Source organism: Macrobrachium rosenbergii, chromosome 45, assembly GCF_040412425.1.
Source record: "Macrobrachium rosenbergii isolate ZJJX-2024 chromosome 45, ASM4041242v1, whole genome shotgun sequence".
NCBI lineage: Eukaryota > Metazoa > Arthropoda > Malacostraca > Decapoda > Palaemonidae > Macrobrachium > Macrobrachium rosenbergii.
The window spans coordinates 30332541-30349398 of NC_089785.1; the positions used below are offsets into that span (position 1 = coordinate 30332541).

The following is a 16858-nucleotide window of genomic DNA, read 5'->3' on the forward strand; positions in this document are numbered from 1 at the left end:
TGGGGGATGAAATATAGAACGTCAAAAATGCTGGGCAGTGTAACTGAAGCAACTATCTTAACAGGGAAGGGACAGAGTAAGAGAGTGGGAGGAAGAGGAAGTGAGAGAGAGGGAGTAGATGGGGTGTTGGGAAGGGAAAGAAGGGAGAATTTATCCGTTATCATTCAGATTTTTCCCGGGCAGCACCGGGTTGGTCAGCTAGTTAATTAATAATCACGAAAAGATTTGGTGACAGCGCATGCACAACAACTGGACCAGACCAGGAGAGAAAAATCCTGCCCACCACTTAGTGCACATATTTGTATCACCAATTGTGGAACACTTCCACTGAGTTAAGATTCAAGAAGCTTCCAAAGAATATTAAGGTGTTCATTTGAAAGAAGCAACAGATAGAATTATCACACAGATATCATATAGCCATTTTCACCCTAAGAAACACAACATCGCTCTCCACCACCACATTCCTCTCCATAGAGAAAGAGCACTCGCTTCCCATCCATTCAGAGCTGTTTACTGCCGAAATACTTTATATAAAGCCACAATGATGCAAATTTAACTCATTATATACCATAATTTTAAACCCAAAGCCATTTCTATAGCCGTTTTCACCCTAAGAAACACCACAACATCGCTCTCCACCACCACCACATTCCTCTCCATAGAGAAAGAGCACTCGCTTCCCATCCTTTCAGAGCTGTTTACTGTCGAAATACTTTACATAAAGCCACAATGATGCCAATTTAACTCATTACATAGCATAACTTTAAATCTAAAGCCACCATATAGCCGTTTTCACCCTAAGAAACACCACAACATCGCTCTCCACCACCACATTCCTCTCCATAGAGAAAGAGCACTCGCTTCCCATCCATTCAGAGCTGTTTACTGTCGAAATACTTTATATAAAGCCACAATGATGCAAATTTAACTCATTACATACCATAATTTTAAACCCAAAGCCATTTCTATAGCCATTTTCACCCTAAGAAACACCACAACATCGCTCTCCACCACCACATTCCTCTCCATAGAGCACTCGCTTTCCATCCGTTCAGAGCTTTTTACTGCCGAAATACTTTACATAAAGCCACAATGATGCCAGTTTAACTCATTACACAGCATAACTTTAAATCTAAAGCCACCATATAGCCGTTATCACCCTAAGAAACACCACAGAACCACTCTCCACCACCACATTCCATAGAGAAAGAGCACTCCATTTTCACCTAAGAAACACCACAGCACTTCCCACATCCATTCAGAGCTATTTACTGCCGAAATACTTTACATAAAGCCACAATGATGCAAATCTAACTCATTACATACCATAACTTTAAATCTAAAGCCACCATAAAGCCATTTTAACCCTAAGAAACACCACAGCACCGCCCTCCGAAGAGAAACATCACTCCGAGCCGAGCGATGTGGGTGGAACCTCCGAATGTAAACAAACGGTGAATCACCAACCGAGACTTAATGTCACTTCCCGTCGAGTGACGACGTTGAGTCATTCGTGAGTCGCTGCCGATGAGTCCCTCGGCGAGTCCCTCGTGATATGAAGTGCCCGAAGGACCCGCGACTCTGACGCACACCCCCGTTGGATGTTATTTGAGGTAGGTGGGCCTTTTACGCGGGTGGAATTTGGGACGGGATACGCTATTCGCGGGGGGTTCGGTATTCGCGGGGTACGCTATTCGCGGGGTTCGGTATTCGCGGGGTGGCCCGTTCGGGGCTTGGACCCCTATTTTGGGGGGTTATGGTCTGATTATCATATTTATTCGTGTTTTTTCCATGTACTCTCGTTCATTTCATTTATTATTCTCTATTTCTTTTCGTGTGGGCCAAATCTGCCTTGGCGTTTTCGGGGGCCGCGTATTTGGGCGTCCCGAGGAGGTTGGGGGAACCGAGGCTAGGATAGCCCCCCCCTTTAGGGGGGGTTAATGGGACATTGTTGTAGTCTGACCATTATAATCAGCCATATTTTATTCTAATTACCCTATTTATTACTCTTTATTTAGGCCCGGCCCATTTTGGGGGGTTGGGGGATAAGTCTCGTAGCCTGACTATTGTAATGACTCTTATTTCATTCCTGTAATCGTATTTATTACTGTATTTCATTTCATTTAGCCTACTCTGCCTTTACTAATTCTGCATTAGGGCCTAGGCTAGGCTGCGATTGTCCGCGACACACTTCAGCTGTAATAAGAGCAGCCTTAGGGTATGGCAGGCCATAGCGGTACAACCACATCTGCTACTCAACATTTTGGCTTAATCTGCCTTGAATTTTGCTGTTTTTGGGCCTAGGCTAGGCTACGATAGGCTACGATATACCTCGGTCCATAGGTTACAAATGCAGGCCTAGGACACAGTAGTCTATAAGGTATTATTTTAGAAAGAGGAACCAGCCCAAAATGACATGAAAATATGTTTTTCTTCTAGGTGATTTTGATGTGTTTTGCACGAATATCACCTTCATTTTCCCCGAAAGTAACGGTTTTCGACTTTACTGGGCACCTACAGTTTCCCGGGCCCACTCGACCGCCGACCAAAATCGGCGGAAGAACACCAAAACCAACATGTCGTGCTTGCCAAGAATCTTTGAATATGCGGATAAGGCGCGAAGCGCCGTTCCGCCACGGCCTTACTGACAGCACACATAAACAGGACGACATGTTGGTTTTGGTGTTCTTCCGCCGATTTCGGTCGGCGGTCGAGCGGGCCCGAAAACTGTAGGTGCTCCGAGTAAAGTCTAAAACCGTTAATTTCGAGGAAAATGAAGGTGATATTCGTGCAAAACACATCAAAATCACCTAGAAAAACATATTTTCATGTCATTTTGGGCTGGTTCCTCTTTCTAAAAATTCACCGTCTATAATACTTAAATCTGTAAAACTGAAGAGTAGCCTACTACTGCGCCCATCTAGTTCGGTAACTATCATTTTACGGGTAAAATGAGCGCTGTGTTGAGTACCAGCTTCTTTGGGATGAACATAAAAACATAAACAAAAGATAGTAAATATCAGAAACACAAACAAAATGCAAACATAAAATAATAAAATTAACAAATGGCAGTAAATCTTCTGGTTGGTGACTGGCAGGAACCAGGCTGCGGTAGTAGTCTTCAGTTTTACCCTGAAGGCTACTGCCACATGCTTGTGGTTTGGTAACTACAAGTTTACGTGGAAAATGGGTACAGTGTTTAGTATCAGCACTTTGGGGATGAGTGTACAGACATAAACATAAAACAGTAAATTTAAGCATAAACAAAAGGCATAAACATGTACTAAAACACGAACAAAAGGCAGTAAATATTCGGGTCAGCAACGACGGGAACCAGGCTATGTTAGTAGTCTTCAGTTTTACCCATAAATCATGTCTATTTCTTTTTTAAAGAAATATACTTCAGCCTGAGTAAAAATAGCCCTATGACACAGTAGGCTGTAGTGTTACAATCATGTTTGTTAATTTTATTTAGGCCGTATCTGTCTTACAGTCGTGTCTGTTGCAGTTCATTTAAGCCTCAATCTGTCAAAAATTTTGCTATGTGTGGACCTAGGATAGGCTATGATATAATGTGCCTCAGATCAGATAAAAGCAGGTCAAATGTACTGTAGGCTAGGTCCTAGTGCTACAATCGAGTCTGTAACTTTTTATTTTGGCCATACATGTCTTACTTCTCACTATATTTGGACCTAGACTGAGCTATGTTATAAATTTGCTCAAGTGAAAGCAGCCTGCATATCCTATCACATGGGTGGACTGTTATAATTAGATCTATACAGGTGTTGTCCTACTTACAATGGGGTTAGGTTCCAAAATCCCCGTCGTTTGTTGGAAAAATCGTATCCCGGATTTAGAATAGCCTACAATAGGGTATTCAGTACCATCTATACATATATATGGTAGTCTAGCTTACACTAACCATACTCTATATGTATATGGTATAGTATTAATAATATCAGCTAATTCTTGAGGTTTATGCAGATTGACTTATAATAATTCAGTACAAAGAGAAATTGAATAACACAAACAAGAAGTAGCCTAGCCTACACGATGGTATATAGTACAGTATGCACATACATTTACAGTAGCCTAGCCTACACTATAGCGTATACTCTATACACATATGTTATAGTAATTATTAATGTCAGCTAATGCTGGAGGCTCAGTGCAGATTGGCTTACGATAATTCAGTACAAAAAGAAATTGAATAACACTGTGAAAAATCAGATGTGTACTGTAAGGGGTACTTACCAAGATTCGGTCCGTCGTCGGCATACGTGAATGGCGTCAGACTGTTGGTGGCTACATGTAACTATAAAAATCAGAAGAGGAGGATGATCAAGCAACAGGATCATTAACTCGCTCCTCTTCAGATAGTATTTCTTCTTCTGTTAGTTCAGATGTTTCGAGGAAACAGCTGTCACGAGATGTACAGGATCTTGGCTTATAATGTGGGGGAAGGGGTGGTGGAAGTCGATGACACTGGAGTCGTTCTCTTAAAGAAGTAATCCGATGTAGGTTGCACAGTGTGTTTTTTTCGTTCTTCATAAATGACTCGGTAACATGCAGCAGTCTTGATGTGCTCTCTCAACTTTAACAAACCATTCCATGTTCCCATCCATTTCACTTAAAAGTTTCAGTCCATGTTCAAATGAAGGCAAATGGCTCTGCAAGTTTTTTTGTAGTAAACTTTCCTCTGGCTCTTCCATTTTTACTTTCTCTTCTGCCCTTTTTCTCTCTTCTGCAAGTGCAATTAAATCTTCTGCCATTGGCTCTACATCTTGCACGTTTGTAAGTTCTTAGATATCTTCCTCATCAATTTCTAAATTTAAACCTTTCCCAATTGTCAAGATCTTTTTATCAATTTCCACAACTTCTTCATCCTTATTAAAACCTTTAAATGAGTTCACATACACTTCTAGCAGATTTTTCCAAATCCCATTCATACTGTATATATTGTACACACTTTCTTTACCTTCTTCCACGCCCTTCCAGTGTTCATAATGGAGTTCAGAACATTGAAATCCTTCCAGAAAGTTCTGAGACCTTTCTCCTCATTATCCGTTGCCTGAACACCCTGAGCAAACGTGTTCAGGAGAAAATATGCCTTGAACATAGCCACAGCACCCTGATCCATGTATTGCATGAGAGAAGTTGTGTTTGGTGGCAGAAACACAACTTTTATGTTCTCATTATCTCCGATGTGCTGAAGGTGGCCGGGAGCATTTCTAGAATCAGCAGAATTTTGAAGGGCATATTGTTTTCCCTGCAATAATCATTCACTTCTGGAATAAAGGAATGCACAAACCAGTCTTCGAGCAGCTTTGCAGTCATCCATGCTTTCTTATTATGACGGGTAATGCACAGGAAGTGTATGCTTGTCGATTTTTTTTAATGCCCTTGGATTTTTGGAGTGATAAACCATGAATGGCTAAAGTTTATACCCAGTCACATTTCCCCAGGCAGAAGAGTCAGTCGATCTTTGTATGCCTTAAACCCGGGCATCGTTGTTGCTTCTTTATGGATGTAGGACCGTTGAGGCATACGCTTCCAATACAGCCCTGTTTCATCAACATTAAAGGTATGCTCTGTCAAGTACCCTTCATCAACGACGATCTTATGCAAAGCATTCTGAAATGTAGCAGTTCCTTCAGCATCAGCGCTTGCTGCTTCACTGCTAATTTTCACACAAAATTATGGTGGTTTTTAAAATGACGAAACCATCCAGCACCTAGTACAAAACTTTTGTTGTGGTTATCTTCCTATTTTTTTTCAGTTCCTTTAAAAGCATGCGAGCCTTTGTTTGAATGGTCAGGAGGCTTAATGGCATACGCTTTTGCATCTGGCCCTCCATCCAGGTGACCAGTAACTGCTCCATTTCTTCCAGAGGCCCTATCCTCTTCTTTGATATGATCATCGAATGAACGGAAGCAGATGCCTTTATAGCGTCCATTATTCGTTGCCTTCTTTAAGGATGGTGGATATCGTTGACTACGATAAATGCTCGCCACCTGCGATTACCATGACTGCCTTTCCTGCTTCATGCCGGTTGATAATTTTCATTTTCTGCTCCAAAGCGATGGAATACCTCTTTATTTTTTCGCACTACCAGCAGGAGGCTTACTTGGTTGTTTGGCAGACATACTTTCAGAGTTTACTTACGGTAAAACACTCACAAATCACAAACAAACACTGACCTAATCTTACTTCCTTCACAAGTGAGGTGGCTCAGAGATAGATGTACCTATTCCAGCCTCTCAAGCCAACTTTGCGCACACCATACGCTGCCCGACTGTACGCTGCTGCCTGCACCCGTTGCGTGCAAAATGTAAAAATACGTATTTTCAAAATACAGTGGACCCCCACCTATTCACGGATTTCTCTGTGGAACATATACACATTATTTGCTGACAATTTGCCTATTCACCATATTTTTAGTAGAGAAAAATTCACAAATTACTGTATTTTCTTATAATTTTCGAGACTACATGCACTTTTTGATAAATCTGTTAAAAATATTCAGGTATAAGCATTTTTAGAGGGTTTTTTGGTGTTTTGAACTATCAAAATAGGCAGTTATAAGCATTTTTAGAGGGGTTTATTGTTGTACCAGTATTAATTGCTAACCCCATCACAAAATAGGATTATCACAAGACAAATTATCATAACTTAAACACTACCTGTGCTAGTTCTATAGTTATATCTTATTACTTTTCATTAAGACCTAGCCCTCCTTGACGCCTTGGTGTGTTTATTCGGCTCAGATAAATACAGGCTTAGGGATGGCAGTCTAACAGTCAAGCCTAGCTTATGAAAGTGCAGCACAAATCAGGTCCTAGCAGAGCAGTACCCTAGGCTAGACTGCTGCTGGGTGAATCTACAATATGGCCTTACAAAGAAAACCCAGCCTGGCCTGAAGAGTAAATTTTTGCCGTCCAAACTGTTTAATTTGTGTCGTTTCTGATGCTGTTTTGATAAGTGTTACTTGTAAATCAGCAGTGTAGTACAAATGAGAAATAGGCATAGATCAGGTAATTTTTTATGTGATTTTGATGAAATTCAAGGGGTATACATACCACAACCCCGCGCGAATAGCTAAAATCCAAAATACTTGACACTCCTCTAAAAATGCTTGTAACTGCCTATTTTGATAGTTCAAACACCAAAAAACCCTCTAAACGTGCTTATACCTGAGTATTTTAATAGTTTTGTCACAGGAAGTGCGCTTAGTCATGAAAATATGAAAATAAAGTCATTTGTGAATATTTCTCTATGAAAAATACCGCGAATAGGCGAATTTTCCGCGAATGTGTATAAATCCAGAGCCACAAATAGGCAGGGGTCCACTGTATGGGTTTTGCACCCCTTCAACATCTGATGATAATGGAGGGGGCTATAGGATAAACTGGTTTATTTTTTTTCTTTGGCTACCAGGAAACAAAAAGTCGAAAACTTCGGGGGTTTTAGTGGAAGACAAGAAAAGAGTGACAATAAAAAAACACTCAAAGCTAGAGAAACTAAACTGTCGATCAAAAATGTATATTCTAAAGAGAATTTGGAAGCTTTTATAGTATAATTGTCGAGTTGCCCCATTTAGGCTTAAAAGCAGAACAAAAACATTTATCAACAGGGGTGCATCCTAACCTAACCTAGCCTGACCTTGACAAGAGGGTTTGTCCCACTACCCCCAAAGTGACATACAATGCAGGACAAACGCAACTATTTTGAAGTAGTATTGCTGTTTTTACATAACAAAACTCATATAATTGATTGTTTTTAACGCTAGATTGTAGCCATCACTTACTTTTCAACAAGTCTCGAGTCAGGTTGTTGCCACAGACGCTTTGATCACGAAATTTGACTTGATATTTGAAGCTGTGTTATTCTGGCAGTCTGTTTTCTTGTTTCAAGTTATTGTATTGAGTATACAGGTGTGCCACTTTGCAGACATTATATGGTTCATACACAGTATGATACTAACTCGTCATTACAGAAAGATTTCAGTGTGTATGCTAGAGAAACATTATCAGTTGCATGTCCATCTAAAAGACTTCCTTTGGGAAGGCCATAACTGTGACAGGTTCGCATGTTGATTTCCATCATAGGTCCAAACCCTATGCATGGTACCAACCAATGCGCTGATTATCTGGTTGTATGGTAATTCCTCGATTATTTCTGGTAATACATCCAGGGGGGGCTACAAATACATAGAAAGTGCAAAATAGGAATAGTGAGTAGGCTCGTCTAGGCTATGATACCTCAAGGCTACAAAAGAATCCATTGGGAACTTTATGAAAATTTAAACAGGTGCATAAAATACAAAGAAACAAGAATTAATCATGTTCTATTTATCAAGTGTATATTAAACAAACAACCAAAAAATGTGACACTAGCAAACGAAAACCGTCATTCTAGAACTTCGTCACAGTAGCCTAGTCTAGCGAAACTGCATATCCATAATTAACTACCATCATCAAAAACAAGGCATCTATAGGTAGTTTACTGTACATACGGGAATAATTGTACGGTATAATAAATGGTACTGTCGACCCCCGGTATTTGCCGGGGGTGCGTACCACAACCCCTCGCGCGAATAGCCAAAATCCGCGAATACTTGACACCCCCATAAAAACGCTTAAAACTGCCTGTTTTGTTTGTTCAGACACCTAAAAACCCATCTGAAAATGCTTATACCTGATTATTTTAATAGTTTTATCACAAAAATTGCATTTAGCCATGAAAATGGTATGAAAATACAGTAATTAGTGAATGTACTTCTCTCTGAAAAATACCGCGAATAGGCGAATTTTCCGCGAATAATGTGTGCTGTTTATACGTTTCCACAGAAAAATTTGCGAATCCGGAACTGCGAATAGGCAGGGGTCTGCTGTATGTGTGTACAAGTGTTAGGATACTGAAGATAGCTTACCGGTAATGTTGAACGGGAATGCACGTGCGAGTGCAGTGATTCCTTGTTGTACATGTGCTAGATTCCCTGTTATATGCATTTCCTTCGTAGCTTTTTCCCATGTACCATTCTGTACATGTGTGTTTATATCAATACCCAATCGTATGTACCTTACTGCACGTAGCGTACAATTGACCCTAGAAGACGATTGAAAAAGACTTGTACAGTAAACAGCTATGCAAAAGCACTGTAAATCTTGAATGATTGTACCATGCAACTCTCTCTCTCTCTCTCTCTCTCTCTCAAGCACATACACCTTTCAGTATAGTAGTTGAGGAAATTAAATTTAATACTTACAACATCTCTGTGTGCATACTTAGGACAGTCTTCCTTGTGGGTAGTGGTTCACAATTAGACTTTAGCTCTGATAGCCATCAGCACCTGCGCATTTTGATTCACACTTTTGCCATTTAGCTCGATTTAATACATATAGATGTTTGCCCAAAAAAAGGTGGGATAAAGGGACTATATGGATAGAGGAAATGCAAATAATTGAGGGATTAAAGTAGTACTGTATTTCCTTGCGATACCTCAGGTATCAGAGAAGGAACGAGATCAGGCCTGAGACCACGCCTTCAGATTCTTCGGAATCGTTTTGGGCACTCTCTTTGGTCTTCTTCAGGATAGCTGCCATTTTTAGAATAACCTCAGCTTCTTGCCCATGCTCAACTTTGGCTTGTATCACAAACGTTGCTGTACCCTTCATGTGCTCATAGCTGACTGTGCGTAGCATGTGCGGTATTTTTGTCCGTGCATGTACTCTGTTCATGCTCATGCAAAGTTGGTGCCGTTACTTTGCATTTGTATATTTAGTACTATCTGTGCTTGTGCGCTTCATGTATTCATGCATAGCTAATGCCCAACCATCTTAACAGGGCCAGCTCTCTGGCTCGTCTTATACTGCATGTGTACAAAATTGCTTTTGGGACAATGGTTCAGATTATTCACACTCTGCTTCAGTGACTTCGGTCCATGGTTCCAAGCAGTGTTGCCCATGGCCCCTAGAACAATCCAGGAAAGGCTGATGGTTTAAGATCTGACACTCCTTTGCCTTCAGAACCAAGTTAGAAGTGTTGGAAAGTTGACAACTGGTTCTCATGCTGCGCTCTCACGATGTTCTGTCACAGACCCAGCTTATGTGCTTAGTACCGATCAGTACGGATTGGTTCCTAGCATACTGGCTAGTTCTGGTTTATGTAGGGTTAGCATATCCCAGGCCAGAAGAAAGCACATACCTAGGGAGCATTCATGTTTTTGGATATTCATTGCCTACAAATCGTCCCAGACCAAGGGGATTGTGGTATAAGGTCGTCTGTGGCTACACTCTTCATATGTACAAAGTATCTCTTCAGCGATGTTCTGAACCACTCATGTCCATTCCTGCTTGTGTTGAGCTTGGCGGTGTTTGTGTATCGTCTGCGTTTGTCACTAACCTCATCTAGAACTTGCTAGTGTGGGACCAAGATTCACTGCCTGGTTCCTCTGGGCAGTGGAGGTCTTCCATTGTGGTACAGTGTTTGTGGTTGATATTGTCCAACAGACAGTTCTCTCACAATGCAGAATATTCCTTATTCTGTCCATGCTTGGTAGGGACCTTGCATGATACAGCAATGGCGCCATGGTTATGTGATGTTAGATAACGTAGAATGCCCTTGTCAAAGAATGCATTGTCCATGGGGAAACTAGTTCCAGACATTCCAGTGCTTGTTGCAGACCAATCGTTGTATGCATCACATTACAGCTCTTAACCACTGCCAGCTGTACCTAGTGCTGAGTAAGCTTTTCACAAGTGACTGACAGCTGATACCTGTTACAGTGCGTCACCGACTTAAAGTGGATTTTTCAGCGCTGTAACAGATTCCTTGCTGTAAGTCGAGGACCTACTGTATCTAATATGATAGTGCCATTTAGAGGACAGGCAATGTTTGTGTCTTTTGCACTGAGTTGGTTTTGCCGCAGCTCATGACTGTTTCAAAATTCTGTTGGGCTAGGACCCGTACTGACAGCTCCTTCTTAGAATGGGACCACAGTACATGTCATTTTTTTCCCTGGGATATAAACCTGACCCTTTTATTATAATACAACCCCAGCCAACCCTATATTCACTTTTAGTTTTCTTTAAAAGAAAACTATTGTGCCGGCTTTGTCTGTCCATCCGCACTTTATCTGTCCGCCCTCATATCTTAAAGACTACTGAGGCTAGAAGGCTGCAAATTGGTATGTTGATCATCCACTCGCCAATCATCAAACATACCAAATTGTAGCCCTCTAGCAAGTTAGCCATAATCATGCTTCTGGCAGCAATATAGAACAGAGCAGAACCGGGCTGTGGTTAAAGTTTCATAGGCCGCGGCTCATACAGCATTATACTGAGACCACCGAAAGATAGATCTATTTTCAGTGGCCTTGATTATACGCTGTAGCAGCTGTACAAACATCAACCAATTTTTGTTTTTAAATGTGAACCATTTCTGCTTAAAAGTCAATCATTGTTCCAAAAAGTCACCCATTGTTTTTAAAAGTCAACCATTTCTCCGAAAACTCAAGCACTCCCCTCCAAAAAGTGAACCATTTTTCCAGTTCAACCACCCCTCCAAAAAGTGAACCATTCTCCCAAAAACTCAAGCACCCCCTCCAAAAGTGAACCATTTTTCCAAAAACTTGAGCACCCCTCCAAAAATTGAGCCATTTTTTCCAAAAACACAAGCACTCCTCCAAAAAGTGAACCATTGTTTTCAACTCAACTACCCTTCCTAAAAGTGAACCATTCTCCCAAAAACTCAAGCACCCCTCCAAAAAATGAACCTTTTTTTTCCAAAACACAAGCACCCTCCAAAAAGTGAACAATTTTCCAAAAGCTCGAGCACCCCCTCCAAAAAGTGAACCATTTTTTCCAAAAACTCAAGCACCCCTCCAAAAAGTGAACCATTCTCCCAAAAACTCAACCACCCCCCCAAAAAAGTGAACCATTCTCCCAAAAACTGAACCACCCCTCCAAAAAGTTAACCATTTTCCCAAAAACTCAAGCACCCCCCCAAAAAAAAAGTGAACCATTCTCCCAAAAGCTGAACCACCCCTCCAAAAAGTGAACCGATGCTGCGCGGCTAATCTACCGTGTAACCGGGAGCAACAGCTCACAAATTGAGGCTGAAAAGTGACGTTAAAAAGATGATTAAGCAGAGGCAGTAAGTAGTAGCGGCCATCAAGGTCTGATTAAGCCACTGTTGGAAGGAAGGCGGTGGAGACCAAGCTTACACATGTTATAGCAGTTGCCCCGCTGCTATCGCCGGATGTAATTACTCATGGCTGACGGACGCAGATAAGAAACAAAGAGAGAGAGAGAGAGACAGACAGACAGAGAGACAGACAGAAGAAAATTGACAAAGAGAGAGAGAGAGAGAGAGAGAGAGAGGGTTGGAAGCAATCCACAAAGAGAGAGAGAGAGACAGAAGTAATCCACAGAGAGAGAGAAAGAGAGAGAGAGAGAGAGAGAGAGAGAGAGAGTAGTTTTCTTTCACAGGAAACTAAAATGATGGTTAACTGAAGAAGAAATGGTTGACTCCTAAGAAAAAAAATATAGTTCACGTCTTAACAAAAAAAAAAATAAATAAATAAATTGCTGACCTTGCAGTTTTCGAGTTAAAGACCGATTTTGTATTGAAAGAATAACATTATAACTTGCATAAAAACCATATTTATTTTAAGAATAACGCCACAGTTATTGGCACAATCAAGTGACGTTGTCTTCCTGCGATTGCATTATAATTTGGGCGAATAATTCACTCGATTATCCTAAGAATTATCTTGTTAGTTAGTTAGATTTTGTTGAAGGGTCCAAAGGGTGATCTCAGATCTGTAATTCTCAGAGATAATTGGATGTTGATTTGTGTATGATTTAATGTAATAATAATAATAATAATGATAATATAATGATGAAAGTGATATATAATAATAATTGGAAATATTTGCAACTTGGCACATCTTTGAGTATAGAAAGAGATTATTATTATTATTATTATTATTATTATTATTATTATTATTATTATTATTATTATTATTATTATTATTATTATTATTGCTTGTACTTTTATTATTATGGTTTTCATTATTATTTTTACTTATTTACTTTATTAATATTATTACTACTGCAAATTATTATTATTATTTTACAAAATATCCCACCCAAACCACACTAGACCTGGACCTATTTAAAATTTTAAAACCCCCCAAAAAATAAATGAAAAAATAGCAAAATACAGCCGTTACTTGATAATACAAAGATACAAAATATCCTACAGTAGGATCTAATGTATTCGAGGATTTTGTAGGAAATGGGACAGTTTTCCTTGATTTCGTCTGTGGTGGAATTTCCTGTGTATTTTAGTTGTTGCAGGATATGCTCGCATGTGTGTCCGCACGGGCTCTTGCTTCGAGGCTGGGTGATGGTCAGTCAACTGCAATAGCTCCAACGACCAACATACTATTTCTGTATATTCACCGACCTTTGATCTTCCTTGCAGGCATACAGGCATGGACAGAGGTGACCTCGTCAGGTCAAATTTGAGCGTGTGGTGATCACCAGTTCTTGAGCAAGGGCGTGTCAGGATATAAGGTCAGTGGTTGGTTGGTTTGAGTGGTTGAAATAATGGTTGGCTCTTATTATTATTATATTATTATTATTATTTTGTTTATTATTGGTATTGTTATTTTTTAGATATATTATGAAGTATTATTTTTAGATATTTGTTTTTATTTTGACATTTTTTATTTTTAATATATTGATATTTTATTAAGTATTTTATTGTTTTTGTTATAATTTTGTTAAATAATATTATTTTTATTTTTATTATTTTAAGCATAATTAATATTTTAATTTTGTAAATATTCATTATTATTATTATTATTACTTTATTAATTATTATTATTATTATTATATTATTTTCCTGATTTTTATTAATTATTATTTTTTTAAACAATTAATATTTTATATTTTATTAAGTATTATTATTGATGTTATCATTTTATTATTATTTTCCTAATTATTATTATTATTATTATTATTATTATAATTAGCTTTGACTCATTATTAATTTTATAATTATTACCATTATTACCATTATAATTGCCATCATTATCATTACCATTACCAAACACCCCAAAATACCCACTGCCCGAACTGTGCACATCATACCCACGTCATGGCAAACCCCAAACCCAAACTGACCTCGGCTCCTGCGACGCCTTCGCACATAAATTCCGATCGGATCGAAACACAAACAAAAATAATACATTATCGCTCTTTCGTCTCGCATAATTGACACGTCGCACGATAACCCGGATCTCGCTTCCCATTGGCCGGGCGGGTGCTAAGCCCCGCCCCTTCGGTCGATTCGCAGGCTGTGGCTCCGCCCACATCGTCCCCAGCTAGCCAGTCGGCAGTCGGCGCCGGGTCACTTGGGCGGCCGGACGTGTTTGTGTGGGTGGGTACCCTCCCCCCGGCTGGGTATTTTCGGGGAGGTGGGTATAGAGAGGTTCCTTCCTTGACGCTTCTTATCTCGAGATGAGTGTAATGTAGAATGATACGGCCAGGAAATTGGTGTTTGGTCTTATCTCCCTCCCGAGCGGCTGTAAAGGGGGCGGTTCCCTGCCCCAATGGCTGACCTCTCTCTCTCTCTCTCTCTCTCTCTCTCTCTCTCTCTCTCTCTCTCTCTCTCTCTCCGAGCTAATGTATTATAAATATTTGTAACAGTTAATGAGAAATTAATAAAGTCAGTTTTAGAAGGTGTTTTCATCTACTCTCTCTCTCTCTCTCTCTCTCTCTCTCTCTCTCTCTCTCTCTCTCTCTCTCTCTCTCTCTTACGAGCTAATGAATTATTGTCAGTGTAATATGTATAACATCATTGATGAGAAATTAAAGGAGGTTTTAGAAGTAGTTATTATCCTCTCTCTCTCTCTCTCTCTCTCTCTCTCTCTCTCTCTCTCTCTCTCTCTCTCTCTCTCTCTCTCTCTCTCTTCTACGTCCTAATGACGTTTTGTCTGTGTGTATGTTTAACATCATCGACCGGAAATGAAATTAGAAGCAGCTCTCTCTCTCTCTCTCTCTCTCTCTCTCTCTCTCTCTCTCTCTCTCTCTCTCTCTCTCTCCGTGCTAATGAGCTGTTGTGAGTGTATTGTGTGGATGTATATGACACCATCCACGGAAATATAATAAGTCTCTTATCATCTCTCTCTCTCTCTCTCTCTCTCTCTCTCTCTCTCTCTCTCTCTCTCTCTCTCTCTCTCTCTCTCTCTCTCTCTAGACCTTCTTTGTTCAGCTCGTTACCGTTATCAGCTGTGACAGATATTTAGCGAATAAATTTTAGGATTCATGACATTTTTTTTTTGTTGTCGTTATGCTGATGATAAGGAGTCAAATCTTTTGTCTTTTGTCTGGGTAGTGGGTCTTAATTAATGAGTCTCTCTCTCTCTCTCTCTCTCTCTCTCTCTCTCTCTCTCTCTCTCTCTCTCTCTCTCTACTTACAGTATATGTGGTCACAGGTATATTATTATTATTGTTATTATTATTATTATCACCCTTTTGAAATTACGCAAGTACCTCCGAATTGCTTGCGCGCTCGCAAGCACGTACTTCACCCGATAATCCTAGCTCCCAAACTCGCAAGCACCCTCTCTGGAAAAGCTCGCTCGCTCGCTCGCTCGCGTGCGTGCGTGCGTGCACGTGCGCTCGCCTGCGCGCACAGAAGGAGAAAAAGAAAGAGAAGAAGAAGAAGAAGAAGAAGCGATTACGCCACGGAACGACGCGAGTAAACAGCAAACGCCCGTGTAATGAGAGGAGGGGAGCGAGTGTCCGGAAGATAAGCCTCTTTGTGTTTACATTTGTCAACTGGCTTTGAGTGACCTCTCTCTCTCTCTCTCTCTCTCTCTCTCTCTCTCTCTCTCTCTTTTGTTTGTTGTTTCCCTGTTTAATTTGTGCAGTTGCTTTGTTTATTTCTTATTTAAGGTCTGCAAACAGTTCTTTGTTAGATACGAGTCGCATTAACCTCTTATTTTTCTATGATGGAGCGTATAATCCTGGTCCTAGTGTGACCTCTCCTATGCTACGCCTCTTTTGGATTATCCTGGCTCCCTCTTTATTTGTTATTCTTGATTTAATTTGTTTCTCTGCTGACTAAGCTCTGTAAGCAGTTATACCAGGGTTTCAGTTTGTGGGATGTGATTCGTATTAGCCCTATATAATTACTGGGGTGAGTCAGAAATCTCCCGTATCTCTCGTTTACAAGAAAAAGTAAACATTTTATTTATTTGTTTATCTATATATATTTGTGTATTTATCAATTTCTTTATTTATTTGTTCATGTTTTTTTTTTTTTTCACGGGGAATTCCACTATTCACCGCCTTCATCCCCTTCAGCGTATTCCCGTTTTCTGTGAGGCGAAATTTCTCCCATTTTCTGTGGAAAGTCTAAAAATGATGATATCATGAGATTCGTATTGACTGGGAGTGGCGTCTCCACTGCATAATGTATAATTTGAAGAGAATTATTATTATTATTATTATTATTATTATTATTATTATTATTATTATTATTTTTATTTTATTATTATTATTTCTAATGTATCAAGTGAAAAGAATTATTAATAATATTTATTATTATTATTATTATTATTATTATTATTATTATTATTATTATTATACTTTCAAATTATACATTACTCCTAATGTATAAAGTGAAGAGAAATATTATTATTATTATTAATATTATTATTATTATTATTATTATTATTATTATTATTATTATTATTATTCAACATGCATTCACCTCCATACAAAATGAAGCTGTAAAGTTGGTTGGTGAGTTTAGAGAGGTTGTGGACCCCTGGACTATG

At 39.6% G+C, this 16858-nt stretch overlaps 1 protein-coding gene across 2 annotated transcripts in view; it reads left to right on the forward strand.

Annotated features, from left to right (window-relative positions):
* The first annotated feature begins 1417 nt into the window (after window positions 1-1417).
* Window positions 1418-16858, forward strand: part of Hr96 (Nuclear hormone receptor HR96) — a 53857-nt gene continuing 38416 nt past the window's right edge. Inside the window, exons 1-2 of one of the 2 annotated variants that reach the window (XM_067088849.1) lie at window positions 1418-1613; window positions 13492-13583. The gene's annotated coding sequence lies outside the window, so the exon portion shown is untranslated. The remainder of the gene's footprint in view (window positions 1614-13491; window positions 13584-16858) is intronic. The other variant, XM_067088850.1, reaches the window with a different exon arrangement.